The following is a 21,989-nucleotide window of genomic DNA, read 5'->3' on the forward strand; positions in this document are numbered from 1 at the left end:
GAAAGGAAGTTGAATTAAGGGGTATTGCAGGGAAACCAGGAAAGATAATCAGCTCTAACGGTATGACGAAGCTTCTAAAAAAGGAACAAAGAGGTGTAATTGCACAATTATGTTCACTAGATGTGTCCACAGTGGAATCATCTATTTCTCAAAGATATCCAAAAAGTCTTGGACAATCATTCCAAGGTATTTGACACTCCAAAAGGTCTCCCACCTATTCGTGATCATGATCATGCTATTCATCTGATTCCAGAAAGTGTTCCTCCAAACATCAGGCCGTACAGATATCCCTATGCCCAAAAGAGTGAAATTGAACGTATGGTTGCGGAAATGCTAGAGGCTGGTATAATTCAACCAAGTCAAAGTTCTTTCTCTGCTCCAGTCGTATTGGTGCACAAGAAGGATGGATCATGGCACATGTGTCTGGATTGTAGGGAGCTCAACAAGCTCACTATTAAAGATAAGTTTACCATTCTTGTCATTGATGAATTATTGGATGAATTGCATGGATCAATTTACTTCACCAAGTTGGATCTTCATTCAGGATATCACCAAATCAGAATGAAGATTGAAGACATTCCGAAAACAACATTTAGAACTCATGAGGGTCATTATGAATTTTTGTTCATGCCTTTTGGCCTTACCAATGCACCTTCAACATTTCAAGGTTTGATGAATTCAATTTTCAAACCATTCCTTAGAAAATTTGTGTTAGTATTTTTTCATGATATACTAATCTACATCAAGTCTTGGAAGGATCATGTTGAACATGTTAATAGGGTGTTACAACTATTGGAGGAGAAACAATTATATGCAAAAAGATCCAAATGTTTCTTTGGAGTAAGAGAGGTGGAATATCTAGGTCATATTATATCTCATGAAGGAGTTAAGGTAGACCCTAGCAAAATTAAAGCCATTAAGGAATGGAAAATTCCCACATCCATAAAGCATCTGCGAGGATTTCTCGGGTTGACAGGATATTATCACGAGTTTGTTAAGAATTATGGGAGAATAGCAGCACCTCTAACAACATTATTGAAGAAAGATGCATTTTCATGGACTCTAGTAGCAACAAAGGCATTCGAACATCTTAAAGAGGCAATGTGCCAAGCATCGATCTTAGCAACACCGGACTTCACAAAAACCTTTATTGTGGAATGTGATGCTTTAGGAAATTGAATTGGTGTTGTTTTAATGCAAGATGAAAGACCCATTGCTTTTTAAAGTCGTCCAATCAAGGGAAAGTTTTACACAGCTATTTATGAGAAGGAAATGTTGGCAATACTCCGTGCACTTAAGAAATAGCAACCCTACCTAATGGGAAGACACTTCAAGGTAAAACCGGATCATGATAGCCTTAAATAATTTTTAGAACAAATATTATCCTCTGAAGAGCAACAAAAGTGGGTCACAAATATGTTGTGTTATGACTTTGAAATCATCTACAAAAAAGGGAAGCAAAATGTGGTGGCAGATGCACTCTCAAGAAAGGATGAGGATGTGGAAGCATTGTTGTGCGCCATTTCTATTATCCAACCATATTGGATAAACGAAGCAAGGGAGGAATGGAAGAATGATGAAGAAGTGTGGGCACTTATTCGAAAGTTACAACAAGATTCCAGTATGTCTGATACATTTAGCTGGAAAAATGATTCGTTATGGTACAGAGATCGCTTATACCTTTGTAAGAATTCCCAGCTAAAACAAAAGATTCTTATGGAATTGCACACTTCTCCCTTAGGAGGGCACTCAAGATTTTTAAAAACTTACCACAGGGTTAAGAAGGAATTCTTTTGGGATGGCCTTAAATTAGATGTTCAAAAGTTTGTGGCGGAATGTTTGGTTTGCCAACAAAATAAAGTTGAGACCATTAAGACATCGGGTATATTACAACCTTTATTCATTCCAAGCCAACGTTGGGAGGAGGTTTCAATGGATTTTATCACAGGCTTACCCAAGTCTGAGGGAAAGAGTTTCATCGTGGTGGTAGTTAAAAAACTTACCAAGTATGCACACTTTTGTGCATTATCACATCCATTTAAAGCCAGTACAGTTTCTACTGCATTTATGGAAACAATTCAAAAGCACTTGGAAACCCAAAGATTATTGTAAGTGACAGAGATCCCATTTTCACTGGAAATTTTTGGAGAGAATTATTTTCTTGTCTTAGTACTCAGTTAGCTCATAGCTCATCTTATCATCCTAAATCTGATGGGAAAACTGAGATAGTAAACAAATGTTTTGAAGGATATCTTCGTTGCTTTGTTTCTGATAAACAGACACAATGGGTCAAATGGTTTCCTCTGGCTGAATGGTGGTATAACACTTCCTTCCATACAGCAACAAAAATGACCCCATTTATGGCACTTTATGGGTATCAGCCACCATCCATCACATCATATTTAAGAGAAAATTCTAAGGTTCAAGTAGTGGAACATCACATTGAACATCAACAACAAGTCCTCCAAACTCTTAAAGGATAACCTCGTGTTGGCATAGAATAGAATGAAACAACAGGCAGATCAACATCGTAGCGAAAGAAGTTTTGATGTAGGTGATTGGGTACTCCTACGGCTACAACCATATAAGAAAATGTCCCTCAAGCAAGATAAGAAGGATAATAAATTATCACCAAATTATTATGGTCCATACAAGGTGTTGCAAAAGATTGGTACTATGTCATACAAATTGGAGCTTCCTACAGCTTCTCGATTACACCCAGTTTTCCATGTTTCATGTTCAAAGAAGGTTATAGGCGACAAGCTCCTAGTTCAAACAATATTGCCAGAACTTGACGAGGAAGTAAAAATTACATTGGAACTAGAAGCAGTCACAGAAACAAGAACTCGAAAGCTACGAAATCAATCAATTTCAGAGTATCTTATGAAGTGGAAGAACTTATCCGCTAAAGATTCCACATGGGAGGATGAGAATTTTATACAAAAGCATCCATAACTTCTCAAGCGTTGAGGAAAACACTTTTTTGAAGGAGAGGGGCATGTTGGGTCATTATAATACTAGTGATTACCCCATTACTATTGTAGTTGTACCCCTTATTAATATTATTGTGCCCCTATTATCCCCATATTGTTATTACTGTGTCCCATAGAATCCCTCTATTGTTATTTTTGTGGCTTTATATTATTATTGCAAGGTCGGCTGGGTTATATTTTGACTCCTTAGACTCCTATATATAGAAAGGAGATTTTTTCATTTGAATCATCCAAGAATTGTTCATTTCTGTAATGTAAAGGAGGTTGCCCCCTCGAAGAGGCTGAATTCTAACGCGTTGATCTATCTTTTCTATCTTTTTCTTGAGCTGGTTTCATAACAATGTGCGCGAGAATTTCCAATATTCTGACTCATGATCGCATTCACTAAAAAAAAGTGACCTTATCCACATACCTAATCGGATTGAAATATTTGTATTTCAATGGATCTGGGAATTACATGAACTCGTCTATAACTCCATTGGTTCATAACAGACTCTGATCAATAATACATGTGACATTCTTAGTCAAATTATAAATATCCTGATCCTTATTTATGTTCCATCTGGAAAAAACGTATGGTCTCGACCCATCATTCCTCTTTGATCGAATTCAAACTGAACCTGAAGAATTGGTAGAAATTCTTTAATCGGTCAGAATGTTCATCCATAGTTCCTTCGGACAGACAAGTTAAACATTGAATTGTTTTAATTCTCGCATCTTCGATCACCAATATTGGTAAACGTCGCGGGACATAGAAACTCCTTATTCAATTAACAAATAGTGCTAGAAATAAGAAAGAATAGTATAACCCATATGAGTACTACTTTAATTCTTTTATATGGAAAACGAAGATCTTTCTCCAATTTGTTATTGATCCTAATAGCTCCAATCATTTCATTCATCCTGTTGCTAGTTGGGAGTAAATGATCATGGCATGATGGACCTAATGAATGATTGTAAGAGTATTCTCCATTCCATCTTGATCCTAATAAAACTTTGTGGATTATGGAAATGAGAGGAATGGAAAAGTGCCAGCTCTCAGGATCAAACTGATGACCATCGCATTACAAGTGCGATGCTCTAACCACTGAGCTAAGCAGGCTTGATGGAATATCACTCCCCATTTCATTGGGGTGAGATCCATACATTCCTTTGGAATCGTAACGATTATAGCGTGAATCAGATTCAGTGACACAATCAGATTACGATTACAACAGAACATTGTTTGAATGTAGATTCTTTCAAGGGAAAGAAAGGAGAAGTAAGGGTCAATTCATATCGATCGTTTTACTCACTCTTCCAAATTGACTAGGGGAGGATAATAACATTGCATTTCAAATGGATAAATAATATAATGATTCCTAGTCATATTCGATTGGTGTAGAGATAGAGATGGGGATAGAAGGGGAGTAGGGGAGCCCACTTATGACAAAGAGAAGTATTCCATCGTGCAGGCTAGCCAATAATGGAAACATTACATTTTGGGGAAGGAAACAATCATCCACACAGAGCACCGACTCCTCCAGTCCATATGGACCCAAGGGAAATTACATAATGATCACCATCAGAAGTGGTCCACATACCTGCAACAGTTCCATTTGAATATCAAATATAAGAAGGGCAGAACCGATAATGTTGCATATTGCCTCAGTTGACCACCGATCATGACATTAACCACCGTGACTCTTGTGGTAATGAGACTTCTGATTGGCCACCTCACTACAAAAGTGACCAAAAATTAGGCCACACATACTAGAAACTCTTGGAGGGTCATCATGTTCCAGATTTTCACCTCCAAGATGCCCTGTTATGCCACCTGGGTCACCTTTGTGTTCCTTCAAGCGAGCATGCCAAGATGATTTGGGAAGCACACTACAGCCGGGCTGCTGGGCATTTAGGGGTCAAGAAAATGGTGATAGTATTGCAGAAGTATTTCTATTGGCCGAATCTTCGACATGATGTCAGGAAGTACATCAGATAATGCACTTCCTGCATCATTGCCAAACCGTCCATCAAGAAGAAAGGCCTCTATACCTCGTTGCCTACCCCTGGTCGACCTTGGGAAACCATCTCAACGGATTACATATCAGGCCTTCCTTCCACTAAGCATGGAAACGTCTGTTATTTTGTGGTCATAGACAGGTTCTCGAAGTTGGCCATTATGGCGGCCTGCAAGAAGAATATCACAATAGAAGCCATTGCTAAACTCTTCTTTAAACGAGTGTGGGTACACTTTGGGATCCCACAGTCTATCATCATAGATTAGGACAACAGGTTCCTCAGTACATTTTCATCCATTCTCTGGTCGACGCTGGACACCAAACTCACTAAGTCCACAGACTTCCATCCTCAAATTGATGGCTAGAAAAAGGTTTTCAACAGGATGATTATACACATTCTGCACATGTACAACTCAAAAAATCCACGCGCATGGGACAAGAGCCTCCCGTATGTTCAACACATCTACAACTACGCTCTCCACAGCTCAACTAGCCACAACCTTTTTCAGGTGGGCTTGGGATTCCAGCCACTATGTCCCATTGATGTGGCCATGCTATTTGCAGCTACTCATACAGATTCGACTGATGTCTAGTCTAAAACAAACAAGGGAAACAACTTCATTGAGCACAACCAAAATATTCACCAGCAGGTCCATGACATTTTGGAGAAATCAAAAGCCAAGTACAAGTAGTGACATGATCAACATCAAGTGCCACACAAATTTCATGTGGGCGACAAAGTCTGGTTGCATTTGTAAAAGGAACGCCTTACCGGATCCTATTGGAAAATCAGACCACTCCGATATGGTCCTTACACCATTACCAAGGCTGTGGGAGACAATGAATTTGAGCTCAAAATTCCCCCATTCCTTGGCCTACACCCAATGTTCAATGTGGTCTGCCTTCGGCCATACTTTCCACCATTACTCGACACATTCAACATTGTAGAATAGCTCACACCCATAGAGTTAAATCCAGATTGCATGGAACAAGATGCAATTGATTGGATCATGGACACACAGATCAAGCACACTCACCAGTAGAATATCCAATGGTATCGAGTTGTCAAGGCAGGCCAACTCCTTTGCTAGGGCAAGTGGCTTACTAAGGACCAAGTTCAGCAAAAGTTTCCTCATCTCATGGAGGAACTCAATGCAAGGGGGACCATTGGTGGCCTCCCACCAAGTCCACTTGGACCTCCACCATTATTTCTTTTAGCTTTTCGGTTTCCTTAATTGTAGCACAGTTTACTATTTTTAGCAGTTTTTCGGGTCCTGAACTTCCAGAGCCTTTTTGAGGCTCTAAATGATGTTTTTTGGGAAACCTGAGAGCAGCATGGGTTCCATTGACCATTGTTACTCTTCCCAAACTTTTATTTGTCGCATATATCTTTCTAACGAGATATTGTGCGCATCAAATGGAGATCGTATGCAAAAGTTACGACCACAGGAAGTTGATGTACCAATTTACCCAAACAGGGCCCACAGTTTGGCATTTCATCTTCTAGGGTTATGTTTTTGGATGTTTAGGGTTTTCCATTGTTTCTCAACAATAAATAGGCCTTCGAGCCTCATTGTAACATAGTTCAGAGGCATGTAGCCACCACATCTCTTCTTAGAGATAAGCTACCATCGCCCTAGTTGTATATTTCCATTTTCTATTTGTAAGCATATCTCAATATTTTACATTAAAGAAATGAAGTATTATTTCTACTGCATCTTTGTGTTTATGGTTATCTCTGTAATTTGTTGCATTCCTGTTTATATTCGGATCATAGTTACTTGCACACGAAACCTATTCCATGTCTCGTTATCTATGTGGGATTTCATTGTTCTAGTAGCATTGACACAACTCTCTCCTATTTCAAGACTATCATAGACCCCATGAGGCTTAGGCTTGAGAGGTTTGAGAGGCTTAGTTACATGTTTCAAAGAATCACTTCTGAGCTCAATCTCGTGCTTCTCCAAGACAACTTCATCTAGTTTGAACCATCCATTATTCTCCATAGAGTTGTTGGGTTCCATGACTTCTGTAGCTATATTCTCATCCTCATTCATATAGAATAATGCCCCCAGTGTATTCCGGACCCAAATCTCACAGGACTTTCTTTTAAGCTGTAAATCAAAACTCTCATCAATCTTAGCTCTAGCCTACACTCTTCCTTCGAAGAATGACTTATTTATGGAAACAATTCAAAAGCTACATGGAAACCCAAAGACTATTGTAAGTGACAGAGATCCCATTTTCACTGGAAATTTTTGGAGAGAATTATTTTCTTATCTTGGTACTCAGTTAGCTCATAGCTCATCTTATCATCCTCAATCTGATGGGCAAACTGAGATAGTAAACAAATGTTTGGAAGGATATCTTCGTTGCTTTGTTTCTGATAAACAGACACAATGGGTCAAATGGTTTCCTCTGGCTGAATGGTGGTATAACACTTCCTTCCATACAGCAACAAAAAAGACCCCATTTATGGCACTTTATGTGTATCAGCCACCATCCATCACATCATATTTAAGAGAAAATTCTAAGGTTCAAGTATTGGAACATCACATTGAACATCAACAACAAGTCCTCTAAACTCTTAAAGGATAACCTCGTGTTGGCACAAAATAGAATATAACAACAGGCAGATCAACATCGTAGCGAAAGAAGTTTTGATGTAGGTGATTGGGTATTCCTACGGCTACAACCATATAAGCAAATGTCCCTCAAGCAAGCCAAGAAGGATAATAAACTATCACCAAAGTATTATGGTCCATACAACGTGTTGCAAAAGACTGGTACTATGTCATACAAATTGGAGCTTCTTGCAGCTTCTCAATTGCACCCAGTTTTCCGTGTTTCATGTTTAAAGAAGGTTATAGGCGACAAGCTCCCACTTCAAACAATATGGCCAGAACATGACGAGGAAGAAAAAATTATATTGGAACCAGAAGCAGTCACAAAAACAAGAACTCGAAAGCTATGAAATCGATCAATTTCGGAGTATCTTATCAAGTGGAAGAACTTATCCGCTGAAGATTCCACATGGGAGGATGAGAATTTTATACAGAAGCATCCATAACTTCTCAAGCGTTGAGGAAAACAATTTTTTGAAGGAGAGGGGCATGTTGGGTCCTTATAATACTAGTGATTACCCCATTACTATTGTAGTTGTACCCCTTATTAATATTATGGTGCCCCTATTATCCCCATATTGTTATTACTGTGCCCCATAGAATCCCTCTATTGTTATTTTTGTGGATTTATATTATTATTGTTAGGTCGGCTGGGTTATATTTTGACTCCTTAGACTCCTATATATAGAAAGGAGGTTTTGTCATTTGAATCATCCAAGAATTGTTCATTTATGTAATGTAAAGGAGGTTGCCCCCTCGAAGAGGCTGAATTCTAAGGCGTTGATCTATCTTTTATAACTTTTTCTTGAGCTGGTTTCATACCAATGTGCGCGAGAATTTCCAATATTCTAACTCATGATCGCATTCACTAAAAAAAAAGTGACCTTATCCACATACCTAATCAGATTGAAATATTTGTATTTCAATGGATCTGGGAATTACATGAACTGGTCTATAACTCCATTGGTTCATAATATACTCTGATCAATAATACATGTGAAATTCTTAATCAAATTATAAATATCCTGATCCTTATTTATGTTCCATCTGGAAAAAAGGTATGGTCTCAACCCATCAGTCCTCTCTAATCGAATTCAAACTGAATCTGAAGAATTGGTAGAAATTATTTAATCGGTAAGAATGTTCATCCATAGTTCCTTCGGACACACAAGTTAAACATTGAATTGTTTTAATTCTCGCATTTTCGATCACTGATATTGGTAAACGTCCTGGGACATAGAAACTCCTTATTCAATTAACAAATAGTGCTAGAAAGAAGAAAGAATAGTATTACCGGTATGAGTACTACTTTAATTCTTTTATATGGAAAACGAAGATCTTTCTCCAATTTGTTATTGATCCTAATATCTCCAATCATTTCATTCATCCCACTGTTAGTTGGGAGTAAATGATGATGGCATGACGAACCCGATGAATGTTTGTAAGAGTATTCTCCATTCCATCTTGATCCTAACAAAACTTTGTGGATTATGGAAATGAGAGGAATGGAAAAGTGCCAGCTATCGGGATCAAACTGATGACCATCGCATTACAAGTGCGATGCTCTAACCTCTGAGCTAAGCAGGCTTGATGGAATATCACTCCCCATTTCATTGGGGTGAGATCCATAGATTCCTTTGGAATCCTAACGATTATAGCGTGAATCAGATTCAATGACACAATCCAGATTATGATTACAATGGAACATTGTTTGAATGTAGATTCTTTCAAGGGAAAGAAAGGAGAAGTAAGGGTCAATTCATATCGATCGTTTTACTCACTCTTCCAAATCAACTAGGGGAGGATAATAACATTGCATTTCAAATGGATAAATAATATAATGATTCCCAGTCATATTCGATTGGGGTAGGGATAGAGATGGGGAGATAAGGGGAGTAGGGGAGCCCACTTATGACAAAGAGAAGTATTCCATCGTGCAGGCTAGCCAATAATGGAAACATTACATTTTGGGGAAGGAAACAATCATCCACACAGACCACGACTCCTCCAGTCCATACGGACCCAAGGGAAATTACAGAATGATCACCATCAGAAGTGGTCCACATACCTGCAACAGTTCCATTTGAATATCAAGTATAAGAAGGGCAGAACCAATAATGTTGCAGATTGCCTCAGTCGACCACCGATCATGGCATTAACCACCATGACTCTTGTGGGCATGAGACTTCTGATTTGCCACCTCTCTACAAAAGTGACCAAAAATTCAGCCACACATACCAGAAACTCTTGGAGGGTCATCATGTTCCAGATTTTCACCTGCAAGATGCCCTGTTATCCCACTTGGGTCACTTTTGTGTTCCTTCAAGTGAGAATGCCAAGATGATTTGGGAAGCACACTACAGTTGGGCTGCTGGGCATTTAGGTTTCAAGAAAATGGTGATAGTACTGCAGAAGTATTCCTATTGGCCGAATCTTCGACAGGATGTCAGGAAGTACATCAGATAATGCACTTCCTGCATCATTGCCAAACCGTCCATCAAGAAGAAAGGCCTCTATACCTCGTTGCCTACCCCTAGTCGACCTTGGGAATCCATCTCAATAGATTACATATCAGGCCTTCCTTCCACTAAGCATGGAAATGACTGTTATTTTGTGTTCATGGATAGGTTCTCGAAGTTGGCCATTATGTTGGCCTGCAAGAAGAATATCACAATAGAAGCCATTGCTAAACTCTTCTTTAAACGAGTGTGGGTACACTTTGGGATCCCATAGTCTATCATCTCGGTTTAGGACAACAGGTTCCTCAGTACATTTTCGTCCATTCTCTGGTCGATGCTGGACACCAAACTCCCTAAGTCCACAGCCTTCCATCCTCGAACTGATGGCTAGACAGAGGTTGTCAACAGGATGATTATACACATTCTACACATGTACAACTTAAAACATCCACGCGGATGGGACGAGAGCCTCCCCTATGTTCAGCACATCTACAACTAGGCTCTCCACAGCTCAACTAGCCACAACCCGTTTCAGGTGGGCTTGGGATTCCAGCCACTATGTCCCATTGATGTGGCCATGCTATTTGCAGCTACTCATACAGATTCGACTGATGTCCAGTCTGAAACAAACAAGGCAAACAACTTCATTGAGCACAACCAACATGTTCACCAGCAGGTCCATGACATTCTGGAGAAATCAAATGCCAAGTACAAGCAATGACATGATCAACATCAAGTGTCACACAAGTTTCATGTGGGCGAAAAAGTCTGGTTGCATTTGTAAAAGGAATGCCTTACCGGATCCTATTGGAAAATCAAACCACTCTGATATGGTCCTTACACCATTACCAAGGCTATGGGAGACAACGAATTTGAGCTCAAAATTCCCCCATTCCTTGGCCTACACCCAGTGTTCAATGTGCTCCGCCTTCGGCCATACTTTCCACCATTACTCGACACATTCGACATTGTAGAATAGCTCACACCCATAGAGTTAAATCCAAATTGCATGGAACAATATGCAATTGATTGGATCATGGACACACAGATCAAGCACACTCACCAGCAGAATATCCAATGGTATCGAGTTGTTAAGGCAGGCCAACTCCTTTGCCAGGGCAAGTGGCTTACCAAAGACCAATTTCAGCAAAAGTTTCCTCATCTTATGGAGGAACTCAATGCAAGGGGGACCATTGGTGGCCTCCCACCAAGTCCACTTGGACCTCCACCATTATTTCTTTCAGCTTTTCGGTTTCCTTAATTGTAGCATAATTTACTATTTTTAGCAGTTTTTCGCGTCCTGAACTTCCAAAGCCTTTTTGAGGCTCTAAATGATGCTTTTTGGGAAACCTGAGAGCAGCATGGGTTCCATTGGCCAATGTTACTCTTCCCAAACTTTTAGTTGTCAGATAGATCTTTCTAATGAGATATTGTGCGCATCAAATGGAGATCGTATGCAAAATTTACGACCACAGGAAGTTGATGTACCAATTTACCCGAAAAGGGCCCACAGTTTGGCATTTCATCTTCTAGGGTTAGGTTTTTGGATGTTTAGGGTTTTCCATTGATTATCAACAATAAACAGGCCTTCGAGCCTCATTATAACATAGTTCAGAGGCATGTAGCCGCCACATCTCTTCTCAGAGATAAGCTACCATCGCCTTAGTTGTTTATTTCCATTTTCTATTTGTAATCATATCTCAATATTTTACATTAAAGAAATGAAGTATTATTTCTACTGCATCTTTTTGTTTATGGTTATCTCTGTAATTTGTTGCATTCCTGTTTATATTCGGATCATAGTTACTTGCACACGAAACCTATTCCATGTCTCGTTATCTATGTGGGATTTCATTGTTCTAGTAGGATTGACACAACTCTCTCCTATTTCAAAACTATCATAGACCCTATGAGGCTCAGGCTTGAGAGGTTTGATAGGTTTAGTTACATGTTTCAAAGAATCACTTCTGAGCTCAATCTCGTGCTTCTCCAAGACAACTTCATCTGGTTTGAACCATCCATTATTCTCCATAGAGTTGTTGGATTCCATGACTTCTGTAGCTAGATTCTCATCCTCATTCATCTAGAACAATGCCCCCAGTGTATTCCGGACCCAAATCTCACAGGACTTTCTTTTAAGCTGTAAAGCAAAATTCTCATCAATGTTAGATCTAGCCTACACTCTTCCTTTCGAGAATGACTTGCTTCAAAATTATTAATAATTATAAATTGGTATTGTTATTTAGTTTTTATTTTTGTTTTTAATGCGAGGAACATACATTTAAATTGTAGGCGAACTCACTATTTGCAAAAGTTATTACTAATTGTAAATCATTAATAATTATAAAATTGCAAATGTTATCACTATTTGTATATCATTAATAATTATAAATTTTTACTTATGTTCTTAATGCATCAAATAAACATTAAAAGTGTAACTCATTGTTCACAAAAGTTATTACTATTTGTAAATTATAGAAACAAACATTTAAATTGTATAAGTTATTACTATTTGTAAATCATTAATAATTATAAATTTGCAAAAAGTTATTAGTAGTTGTAAATGGTTAATAATTATAAATTTTTGCTGTCGTTCTTAATGTCACAAGCAAAAATTTATATTGTAGGCAAACTCACTCTTCGCAAAATTTATTACTATTTGTAAATCGTTAATAATTATAGATTTGCAAAAGTTATTTCTATTTTCAAATCATGGAAACAAACATTTAAATTATAGGCGAACTCACTGTTTGCAAAGATTATTACTATTTGTAAATCATTAATAATTATGAAATTTTAAGTTATTACTACTTGTAAATCATTAATAATTATAAATGTTCACTTCTGTTCTTAATGCCAATGCAAACAAACATTTCAGGCATGTTAGATGAGGTTGTTAAATATGTGAAGATAAATTAGAAAAAAGTCTGAGTATGTAGTTTGTTCTTGTTTTTCAATTTTTATACATGTGAAGGGAAATTTAAAAATAAATCCGAAAAAAAAAATTCCCTCATGTGTAGGGGGACTTGTCAAATTTAACCCCTAATGGGTAGGGGGACCCGTCATATTTGACCCCTCGATGGATGTAGCGATGGATGGATGGATCGAAGATGAGTGAAGTAATAGAGACCATCTACATTCATTATTTTCATGTGAGAGAAATTATGAATATAATTTATAGAATTTAGATGAAATGAGTAAATGTAAATATTAAAAGGCATGTGAAGGGAAATTTAAAAATAAGATAGTCATAAAAAAATTCCCAACCAAACAGTTACTAACTCCCAAGAAACACCACGGTTGATATTTCCACGCAGTTACTAACTCCCCATCAATTACTCGGCAAAGATTAATATGATTACATGGATGCTCCCACAAAGCCGACCACACAATGCTCCATTTTTATGCCAAACATTGCGTTGTTTTCATTATACCTTTTAGACATTTTTACAGTATTTTTCTACTTTCTACAAGGCTCCTTTTGTTGTGTATCCTATAGATCCGATCGCATAATGCTCCATGTTTCTGCTGAACTTGGCATCTAGTGAGTAAAAGTTTTCATTACACCTTTTGTGCATTTTTACAATATTTTTCCAGTTTCTACCTATCCCCTGGTGTATTGGTTTCTAATTGAGAGCTCCTGTGGCGGCTCCAAAGTTTCATGGTAAAAATGTGTACATTGCCATCCAAAGTTTCATGGTTAAAACGTGTAACTTGCCACATTTTCTGAACACATAAAATTTTAATATTATACATTACCAGATTTAACGCATAAGATTTTTTGGACACGTATTCATTGGAGGGAATCAAGATATTTTCCTGTAAAACTTATTGGTAGGTAACACTATTTATAATAGAGTTTCCAATTGATTGGCATGATCAACAGAGGAGGAATATTTGCTCTATGGAATATTATTGTCATAATTTTCCTCCATTTCTCTACATTCCTCTTCAACAGAAGAATGCTTAAGTTCAAGATAATTTCCTGTAAAACTTATTGGTAGGTAACACTATTTATAATAGAGGTTTCAATTGATTGGCATGATCAACAGAGGAGGAATATTTTCTCTATGGAAGATTATTGTCATAATTTTCTTCCATTTCTCTACATTCCTCCTCAACAGAAGAATGCTTAAGCTTCTCGCAATCCAAGAGATTTAACAAGGGAAAATCATCTCTCCATACATGTGGTGACTAGATGATCTCTAAAATCCGTGTTCGAAAAGGTGAGTTTTTGACGAGGAATTCATCGAATAGGGGGATTTGAGATGGTGTCTGCAGGAAAAGAAATAGTGGTCCACTATGGCCTATTAAACCAGCAAGCTTGTATCTTCTTTATCTTTGATGAGGACCAACTATAAGTTTTCACATTTACATGTTTTTTAATTCTCATTTTTGATCACTTGTGTATCAGTGAATTTTTGTCTCTTTATTTTCTTAGAAATTTGACCCTTCGACTTTCTCGTGGAAATGGTTGCTATATATAAAGAGAAATTTATTCAACCCACTTTGCTCTTATAACACATTACCTAAGAATTTGGCTCTCTGTCTTATAAAGAGCCAAATAATATTTTATAAAAAAATTAATATTAGTTAAATAATCATTAAATTTTAATAATGTTATATGATATTTAATATATAATAAGAATGGTGTACCAGAAATTTATATTATATTACAATGAAGTTATAATATAAAAGAAATATATATTACAATCAAATTATAATAATGATATAATAACATAATGATAAAATTGTGATTAAATTATTTTCTAAAATATTGTTATACATTAAATTATGGGTAAATTATTTTTTTAAAACAACAAAAAGACATGAAATCAATTAAATGCATGGATGCATTCACGAATAGAACTTCACATAAACACCTAACATGTGTAAAAAAGATGTTAGCAAGTCCAAAAATATGCACACACAACATCCAATAGAAAGCAATCCAGCAATTGCGTGTAAGAAAACCACCATGTCCGCAGCTACTCACTAAACGAAAATATGTACACACCGCATCAAATAGAAAGCAATCCAACAATTGTGTGTAAGAAAACCACCAAATTGGTGCCTACTTACTAAATTGTATGTGAACTCACTGTTTGTAAAAGTTATTACTATTTGTAAATCATTAATAATTATAAATTTTTATTGTTATTCGTTTTTACCTTTGTTTTTAATGTTGCAAAGAGTTATACCTATATTGTACGTAATTTCACTGTTCGTAAAAAATATTACTATTTGTAAATTATTAATAATTATAAATTTGTATTGTTATTTAGTTTTTATTTTTGTTTCTAATGCGAAGAACATGCATTTAAATTGTAGGCCAACTCACTATTTGCAAAAGTTATTACTAATTGTAAATCATTAATAATTATAAAATTGCAAATGTTATCACTATTTGTATATCATTAATAATCATAAATTTTTACTTATGTTCTTAATGCATCAAAAAACCATTAAAATTGTAACTCACTATTCACAAAAGGTATTACTATTTGTAAATTATAGAAACAAACATTTAAATTGTAAAAGTCATTACTATTTGTAAATCATTAATAATTATAAATTTACAAAAAGTTATTACTAGTTGTAAATGATTAATAATTATAAATTTTTGCTTTTGTTCTTAATGCCACAAACAAAAATTTATATTGTAGGCGAACTCACTCTTCGCAAAATTTATTACTATTCGTAAATCGTTAATAATTATAGATTTGCAAAAGTTATTTCTATTTTCAAATCATGGAAACAAACATTTAAATTATAGGCAAACTCACTGTTTGCAAAGATTATTACTATTTGTAAATCATTAATAATTATGAAATTTTAAGTTATTACTATTTGTAAATCATTAATAATTATAAATGTTCACTTCTGTTCTTAATGCCAATGCAAACAAACATTCCAAGCATGTTAGATGAGGTTGTTGAATATGTGAAGATCAATTAGAAAAAAGTCTGAGTATGTAGTTTGTTCTTGTTTTTCAATTTTTATACATGTGAAGGGAAATTTAAAAATAAAATCGGAAAAAAAAAATTCCCTAATGGGTAGGGGGACTTGTCAAATTTAACCCCTAATGGGTAGGGGACCCGTCAAATTTAACCCCTCGATGGATGTGGTGATGGATGGATGGATAGATCGAAGATGAGTGAAGTAATAGAGACTATCTACATTCGTTATTTTCATGTGAGAGAAATTATGAATATAATTTATAGAATTTAGATGAAATGAGTAAATGTAAATATTAAAAGTCATGTGAAGGGAAATTTAAAAATAAGATAGTCATAAAAAAAATTCCCTAATGAGTAGGGGTACCCTTCAAATTTAACCCCTGGATGGATGTACCCGTGGATGGATGGATCGAAGATCGAAGGTAAGTGAAGTAATAGAGACACGATGACACTTATAAAGTAGGTAGGTTGTATGAAGGAAATGGGAGGGATAGGGTTGAGGCAAGGGGAAGAACGACCTACAACATGGTTTCTATATAAGATAAAAAAGAGACAATTCATTCTGGTTGAGTGAAAATTTAAGGATAGAAAGTACAATAGAACTTCAAAGTCACACAGGATAGAAAAAAGACTTAGAATCATAATATGGTAATGGAGGGGCAAAGCAATCTTATTATGGAGTTTCAAATTAGTTGGCCCATTAAAATTAACAAGCTATTTAAATACTCTGCAACTGGGTTGTGATATATTCACAGATTAGGATTCATTCATATTAGTCCAAATGAAATATGGGGATATAATATGCCCATTGATTTAAATGCTCTCTACATATCAATCTCAGTTTTGAATTTTCCAATTTGTTGTCCTCATTAATACTAACAAGGATTCTAAACCTTCCAACTTAGCTAACATGGGTATGCGATAATGAATATAATTCGTGCAAAATTTGATGGATACAACAACTTTTTTCTATATATTTTGGGAAAATTAAACCCATATTTAAAGGGACAACAAGGTTTGAAAATAGTTGTTTAATTCTGTATTAACCTCTTGAAAGGAGACTCAGTAACAAACACTTCAGTAACAAACACTTCATGCAATGGGTTGTTACAACAATAACTTTGGTCACTTTAAAAACCTCTTTTAGGAGTTTGAATCGAATCGGGATTTTATTCTTCTTAATATACTTTGTTTCTCTCCTGCAAGGAGGCCACAAACCCTCTGTAGAAGCATTCAATGTAGATCAGTTTGAATAGGATTAGATTGTAGATGGGGTCTGGGGTTTGGCATTTCTATCGTGACCATGGAAATAGCCTTATTTTTCTTCTTGTATGGGATGAGATTTTACCGATACAAAATACCTCGTGGTAGTCCTCTCCCTTGATTTATCCATGTCTTTGTCACAATGTTTCACAAGTGGAATTCTTCTACTTCTCATCAAGAAAAAAAGAAAGTAGTTGCCGATGCAGAAATGGAAGTTTCGTAGCTTGGGTCAAGAAGACAATATTTTCCTACTAATTAGTTTAGTTAAGCTGTCAATGGTCATGGCTACTTTGAAAATTGAATTTATTGGAGTCACAGTTGCTTTCCCATGTGGCATGGTAATTTCTAAAACTCTTGGTGGTTGAAATAATCATATTGTAGGATGGGATGTACTCGAAATTTATATTTTGGCAATATAGCATATAATATATCTACATCCTCTAGTGCAAGGAGGCAAAAACCCTCTTTAGAAGCATTCGATGTAGATTATTTTGAAGAGGATTACACTATAGCTGGGGTCAGGGATTTGGCATTCCCATCGTGACCATGGAAATAACCTTGTTTATCTTCTTGTGCAAGATGAGATTTTAATGGCATAAAATACTTTGCGGTAGTTCTCTAACTCGATTTATAAATGTCTTTGTTGCAATGTTTCACAAGTGGAACGCTTCTAATTCTCATCAAGAAAAAAAGAAAGTAGTTTTCGTTGCAGAAATGGAAGTTTTGTAGCTTGCTTCAAGAAGACAATATTTTCCTACTGATTTGTTTATTTAACCTCTCACTCGTCATGATTACTTTGCAAATTGAATTTATTGGAGTCACTGTTGCTTTTCCATGTGGCATGGTAATTTATGAAGCTAATGGTGGTTTAAATAATCATATTGTAGGATGGGGTGTACTAAAAATTTATATTTTGGCAATATAGCATATAATATCTCTACATCCTCACAACAGGTGAAACAAGTCCTTAAGTCCTATTTTTCTTTCGTTTTAGTCTTCTTATTTTTGCGTTTTTCATGCTATTTTTGATAAGTCATTCAAAACTGATATGTACATTACTTTTCAAGGAACAAATAGTGTCTCTAGAAGAATCTTTACTCACATCCCTGCAATTTATCAAATGCACTTCAAAGAAATCTCTCAAGAAAATTATTTTGATATAAGTTTGAGCAAATATAAGTGATCAAAGAGATAAAACATGGAAATCATCATATCAAAGAATATGTAAAATGCAGCCTCAATGATCAACTGCAATTGAGAGAACTGCACTTCAAAGAAAACTCTCAACAAAATTATTATGATATAAGTTTCAACAAATAGAAGTGATCAAAGAGAGAAAACAGGGACATCATCATATCTAAGAATATGTAACTTGCAACCTTGAAGATCAATTGCAATTGAATCAAGCCATAAATGTCACTCTAGTAAGAAAACAAAGAACCATTCCAAACATTGCATTCATTTTCCCAAATGATATAAGTGAAGGTTTAAAAGGCATGAATAAGCCTCTCATCCAATTTTTTTTTAGCTTTGCATGTCTTCATCAAGAAAAACCTAGAAGAGACAGAATTTAAACAAGCTACAAATGCCTTAATCTATGTGATATATTGTCCATGACATGCTAGAACTTGTGCCAATAAATATGTGGAATACATACAACTGCAATTGAAGCAACTGCCATAATTGCCAGTCTAGTGAGTAAAAGTTTTCATTACACCTTTTGTGCATTTTTACAACATTTTTCCAGTTTCTACCTATCCCCTGGTGTATTGGTTTCTAATTGAGAGCTCCTGTTGTGGCTCCAAAGTTTCATTGTAAAAATGTGTACATTGACATACAATGTTTCATGGTTAAAATGGGTAACTTGCCACATTTTCTGAACACATAAAATTTTAACATTATACATTACCAGATTTAATGCATAAGATTTCTTCCACACGTACTCGAAGGAGGGAATCAAGATATTTTCCTGTAAAACTTATTGGTAGTTAACACTATTTATAATAGAGGTTTCAATTGATTGGCATGATCAACAGAGGAGGAATATTTTCTCTATGGAATATTATTGTCATAATTTTCCTCCATTTCTCTACATTCCTCTTCAACAGAAGAATGCTTAAGCTTCTCGCAAAAGAGATTTAACAAGGGAAAATTATCACTGCATACTTGTGGTGATTAGATGATTCCTAAAACCCGTGTTCGAGAAGGTGAATTTTTGACGAGGAATTCATCGAATAGGGGGATTTGAGACGGTGTCTGCAGGCAAAGAAATGGTGGTCCACTGTGGCCTATTAAACCAGCGAGCTCGTATCTTCCCTTATCTTTGATGAGGACCAACTATAAGTTTTCACATTTATATGTTTTTTAATTCTCATTTTTGATGACCTGTGTATCACTGAATTTTTGTCTATTTATTTTCCTAGAGATTTGACGCTTCGACTTTCTCATCGAAATGGTTGCTATATATAAAGAGAAATTTCTTCAACCCACTTCGCTCTTATAACACATTACCTATAGAATTTGGCTCTCTGTCTTATAAAGAGCCAAATAATATTTTATAAAAAAATTAATATTAGTTAAATAATCATTACATTTTAATAATGTTATATGATATTTAATATATAATAAAAATGGTGTACCAGAAATTTATATTATATTACAATGAAGTTATAATATGAAATATATATATATATATATATATATATATATATATATATATATATATTACAATCAGGTTATCATAATGGTATAGTAACATAATGATAAAATTGTGATTAAATTATTTTCTAAAATATTGTTATACATTAAATTATGGGTAAATTATTTTTTTAAAACAACAAAAAGACATGAAATCAATTAAATGCATGGATGCATTCATTAATAGAACTTCACCTAAACACCTAACATGTCTAAAAAATATATTAGCAAGTCCAAAAATATGCACATACAACATCCAATAGAAAGCAATCCACCAATTGCGTGTAAGAAAACCACCAAGTCCGCGTCTACTCACTAAACGAAAATATGTACACACCACATCAAATAGAAAGAAATCCAACAATTGTGTCTAAGAAAACCACCAAATTGGTGCCTACTTACTAAACGAATAACGTTCGCAAAGTGTTATGCCTAAATTGTATGTGAACTCACTGTTTGTAAAAGTTATTACTATTTGTAAATCATTAATAATTATAAATTTTTATTGTTATTTGTTTTTACCTTTGTTTTTAATGTCGCAAAGAGTTATACCTATATTGTACGCAATTTCACTGTTAGTAAAAATTATTACTATTTGTAAATTATTAATAATTATAAATTTGTATTGTTATTTAATTTTTATTTTTGTTTTTAATGCGAGGAATGTACATTTAAATTGTAGGCGAACTCAGTATTTGAAAAAGTTATTATTAATTTTAAATCATTAATAATTATAAAATTGCAAATGTTATCACTATTTGTATATCATTAATAATTATAAATTTTTACTTATGTTCTTAATGCAACAAACAAAAATTAAAATTATAACTCATTGTTCACAAAAGTTATTACTATTTCTAAATTATAGAAACAAACATTTAAATTGTAAAAGTTATTATTATTTGTAAATCATTAATAATTATAAATTTGCAAAAAGTTATTACTAGTTGTAAATGATTAATAATTATAAATTTTTGCTGTTGTTCTTAATGCCACAAACAAAAATTTATATTGTAGGCGAACTCACTCTTCGCAAAATTTATTACTATTTGTAAATCGTTAATAATTATAGATTTGCAAAAGTTATTTCTATTTTCAAATCATGGAAACAAACATTTAAATTATAGGCAAACTCACTGTTTGCAAAGATTATTACTATTTGTAAATCATTAATAATTATGAAATTTTAAGTTATTACTATTTGTAAATCATTAATAATTATAAATGTTCACTTCTGTTCTTAATGCCAATGCAAACAAACATTCCAAGCATGTTAGATGATGTTGTTGAATATGTGAAGATCAATTAGAAAAAAGTCTGAGTATGTAGTTTGTTCTTGTTTTTCAATTTTTATACATGTGAAGGGAAATTTAAAAATAAAATCGAAAAAAAAAATTCCCTAATGGGTAGGGGGACTTGTCAAATTTAACCCCTAATGGGTAGGGGACCCGTCAAATTTAACCCCTCGATGGATGTGGCCATAGATGGATGGATAGATCGAAGATGAGTGAAGTAATAGAGACTATCTACATTTATTATTTTCATGTGAGAGAAATTATGAATATAATTTATAGAATTTAGATGAAATGAGTAAATGTAAATATTGAAAGTCATGTGAACGGAAATTTAAAAATAAGATAGTTATAAAAAAATTCCCAACCAGACAGTTACTAACTCCCAAGAAACACCACTGTTGATATTTCCACGTAATTACTAACTCCCAATCAATTACCCGACAAAGATTAATATGATTACATGGATGCTCCTTTTGTTGTGTATCCCACAGAGCCGACCACACAATGCTCCATTTTTCTGCCAAACATTGCGTTGTTTTCATTATACCTTTTAGACATTTTTACAGTATTTTTCTACGAGGCTCCTTTTGTTGTGTATCCTATAGATCCCACCGCATAATGCTCCATGTTTCTGCTGAACTTGGCATCTAATGAGTAAAAGTTTTCATTACATCTTTTGTGCATTTTTACAATATTTT

The 21,989-nt window shown here is 34.9% G+C and overlaps 1 non-coding gene across 1 annotated transcript; it reads right to left on the minus strand.

The window, feature by feature from the left end:
* Window positions 1-4,022: 4,022 nt before the first annotated feature.
* On the minus strand, window positions 4,023-4,095 carry TRNAT-UGU (transfer RNA threonine (anticodon UGU)). Its single transcript has one exon. It is a non-coding gene; the product is annotated as a tRNA-Thr (tRNA).
* Between the last annotated feature and the right edge of the window lie 17,894 nt (window positions 4,096-21,989).

Source organism: Pinus tabuliformis, chromosome 9 (genome assembly GCF_031772625.1).
Source record: "Pinus tabuliformis cultivar Carrire ecotype Pingquan chromosome 9, CPIR1, whole genome shotgun sequence".
In the NCBI taxonomy this organism is placed as follows: domain Eukaryota; kingdom Viridiplantae; phylum Streptophyta; class Pinopsida; order Pinales; family Pinaceae; genus Pinus; species Pinus tabuliformis.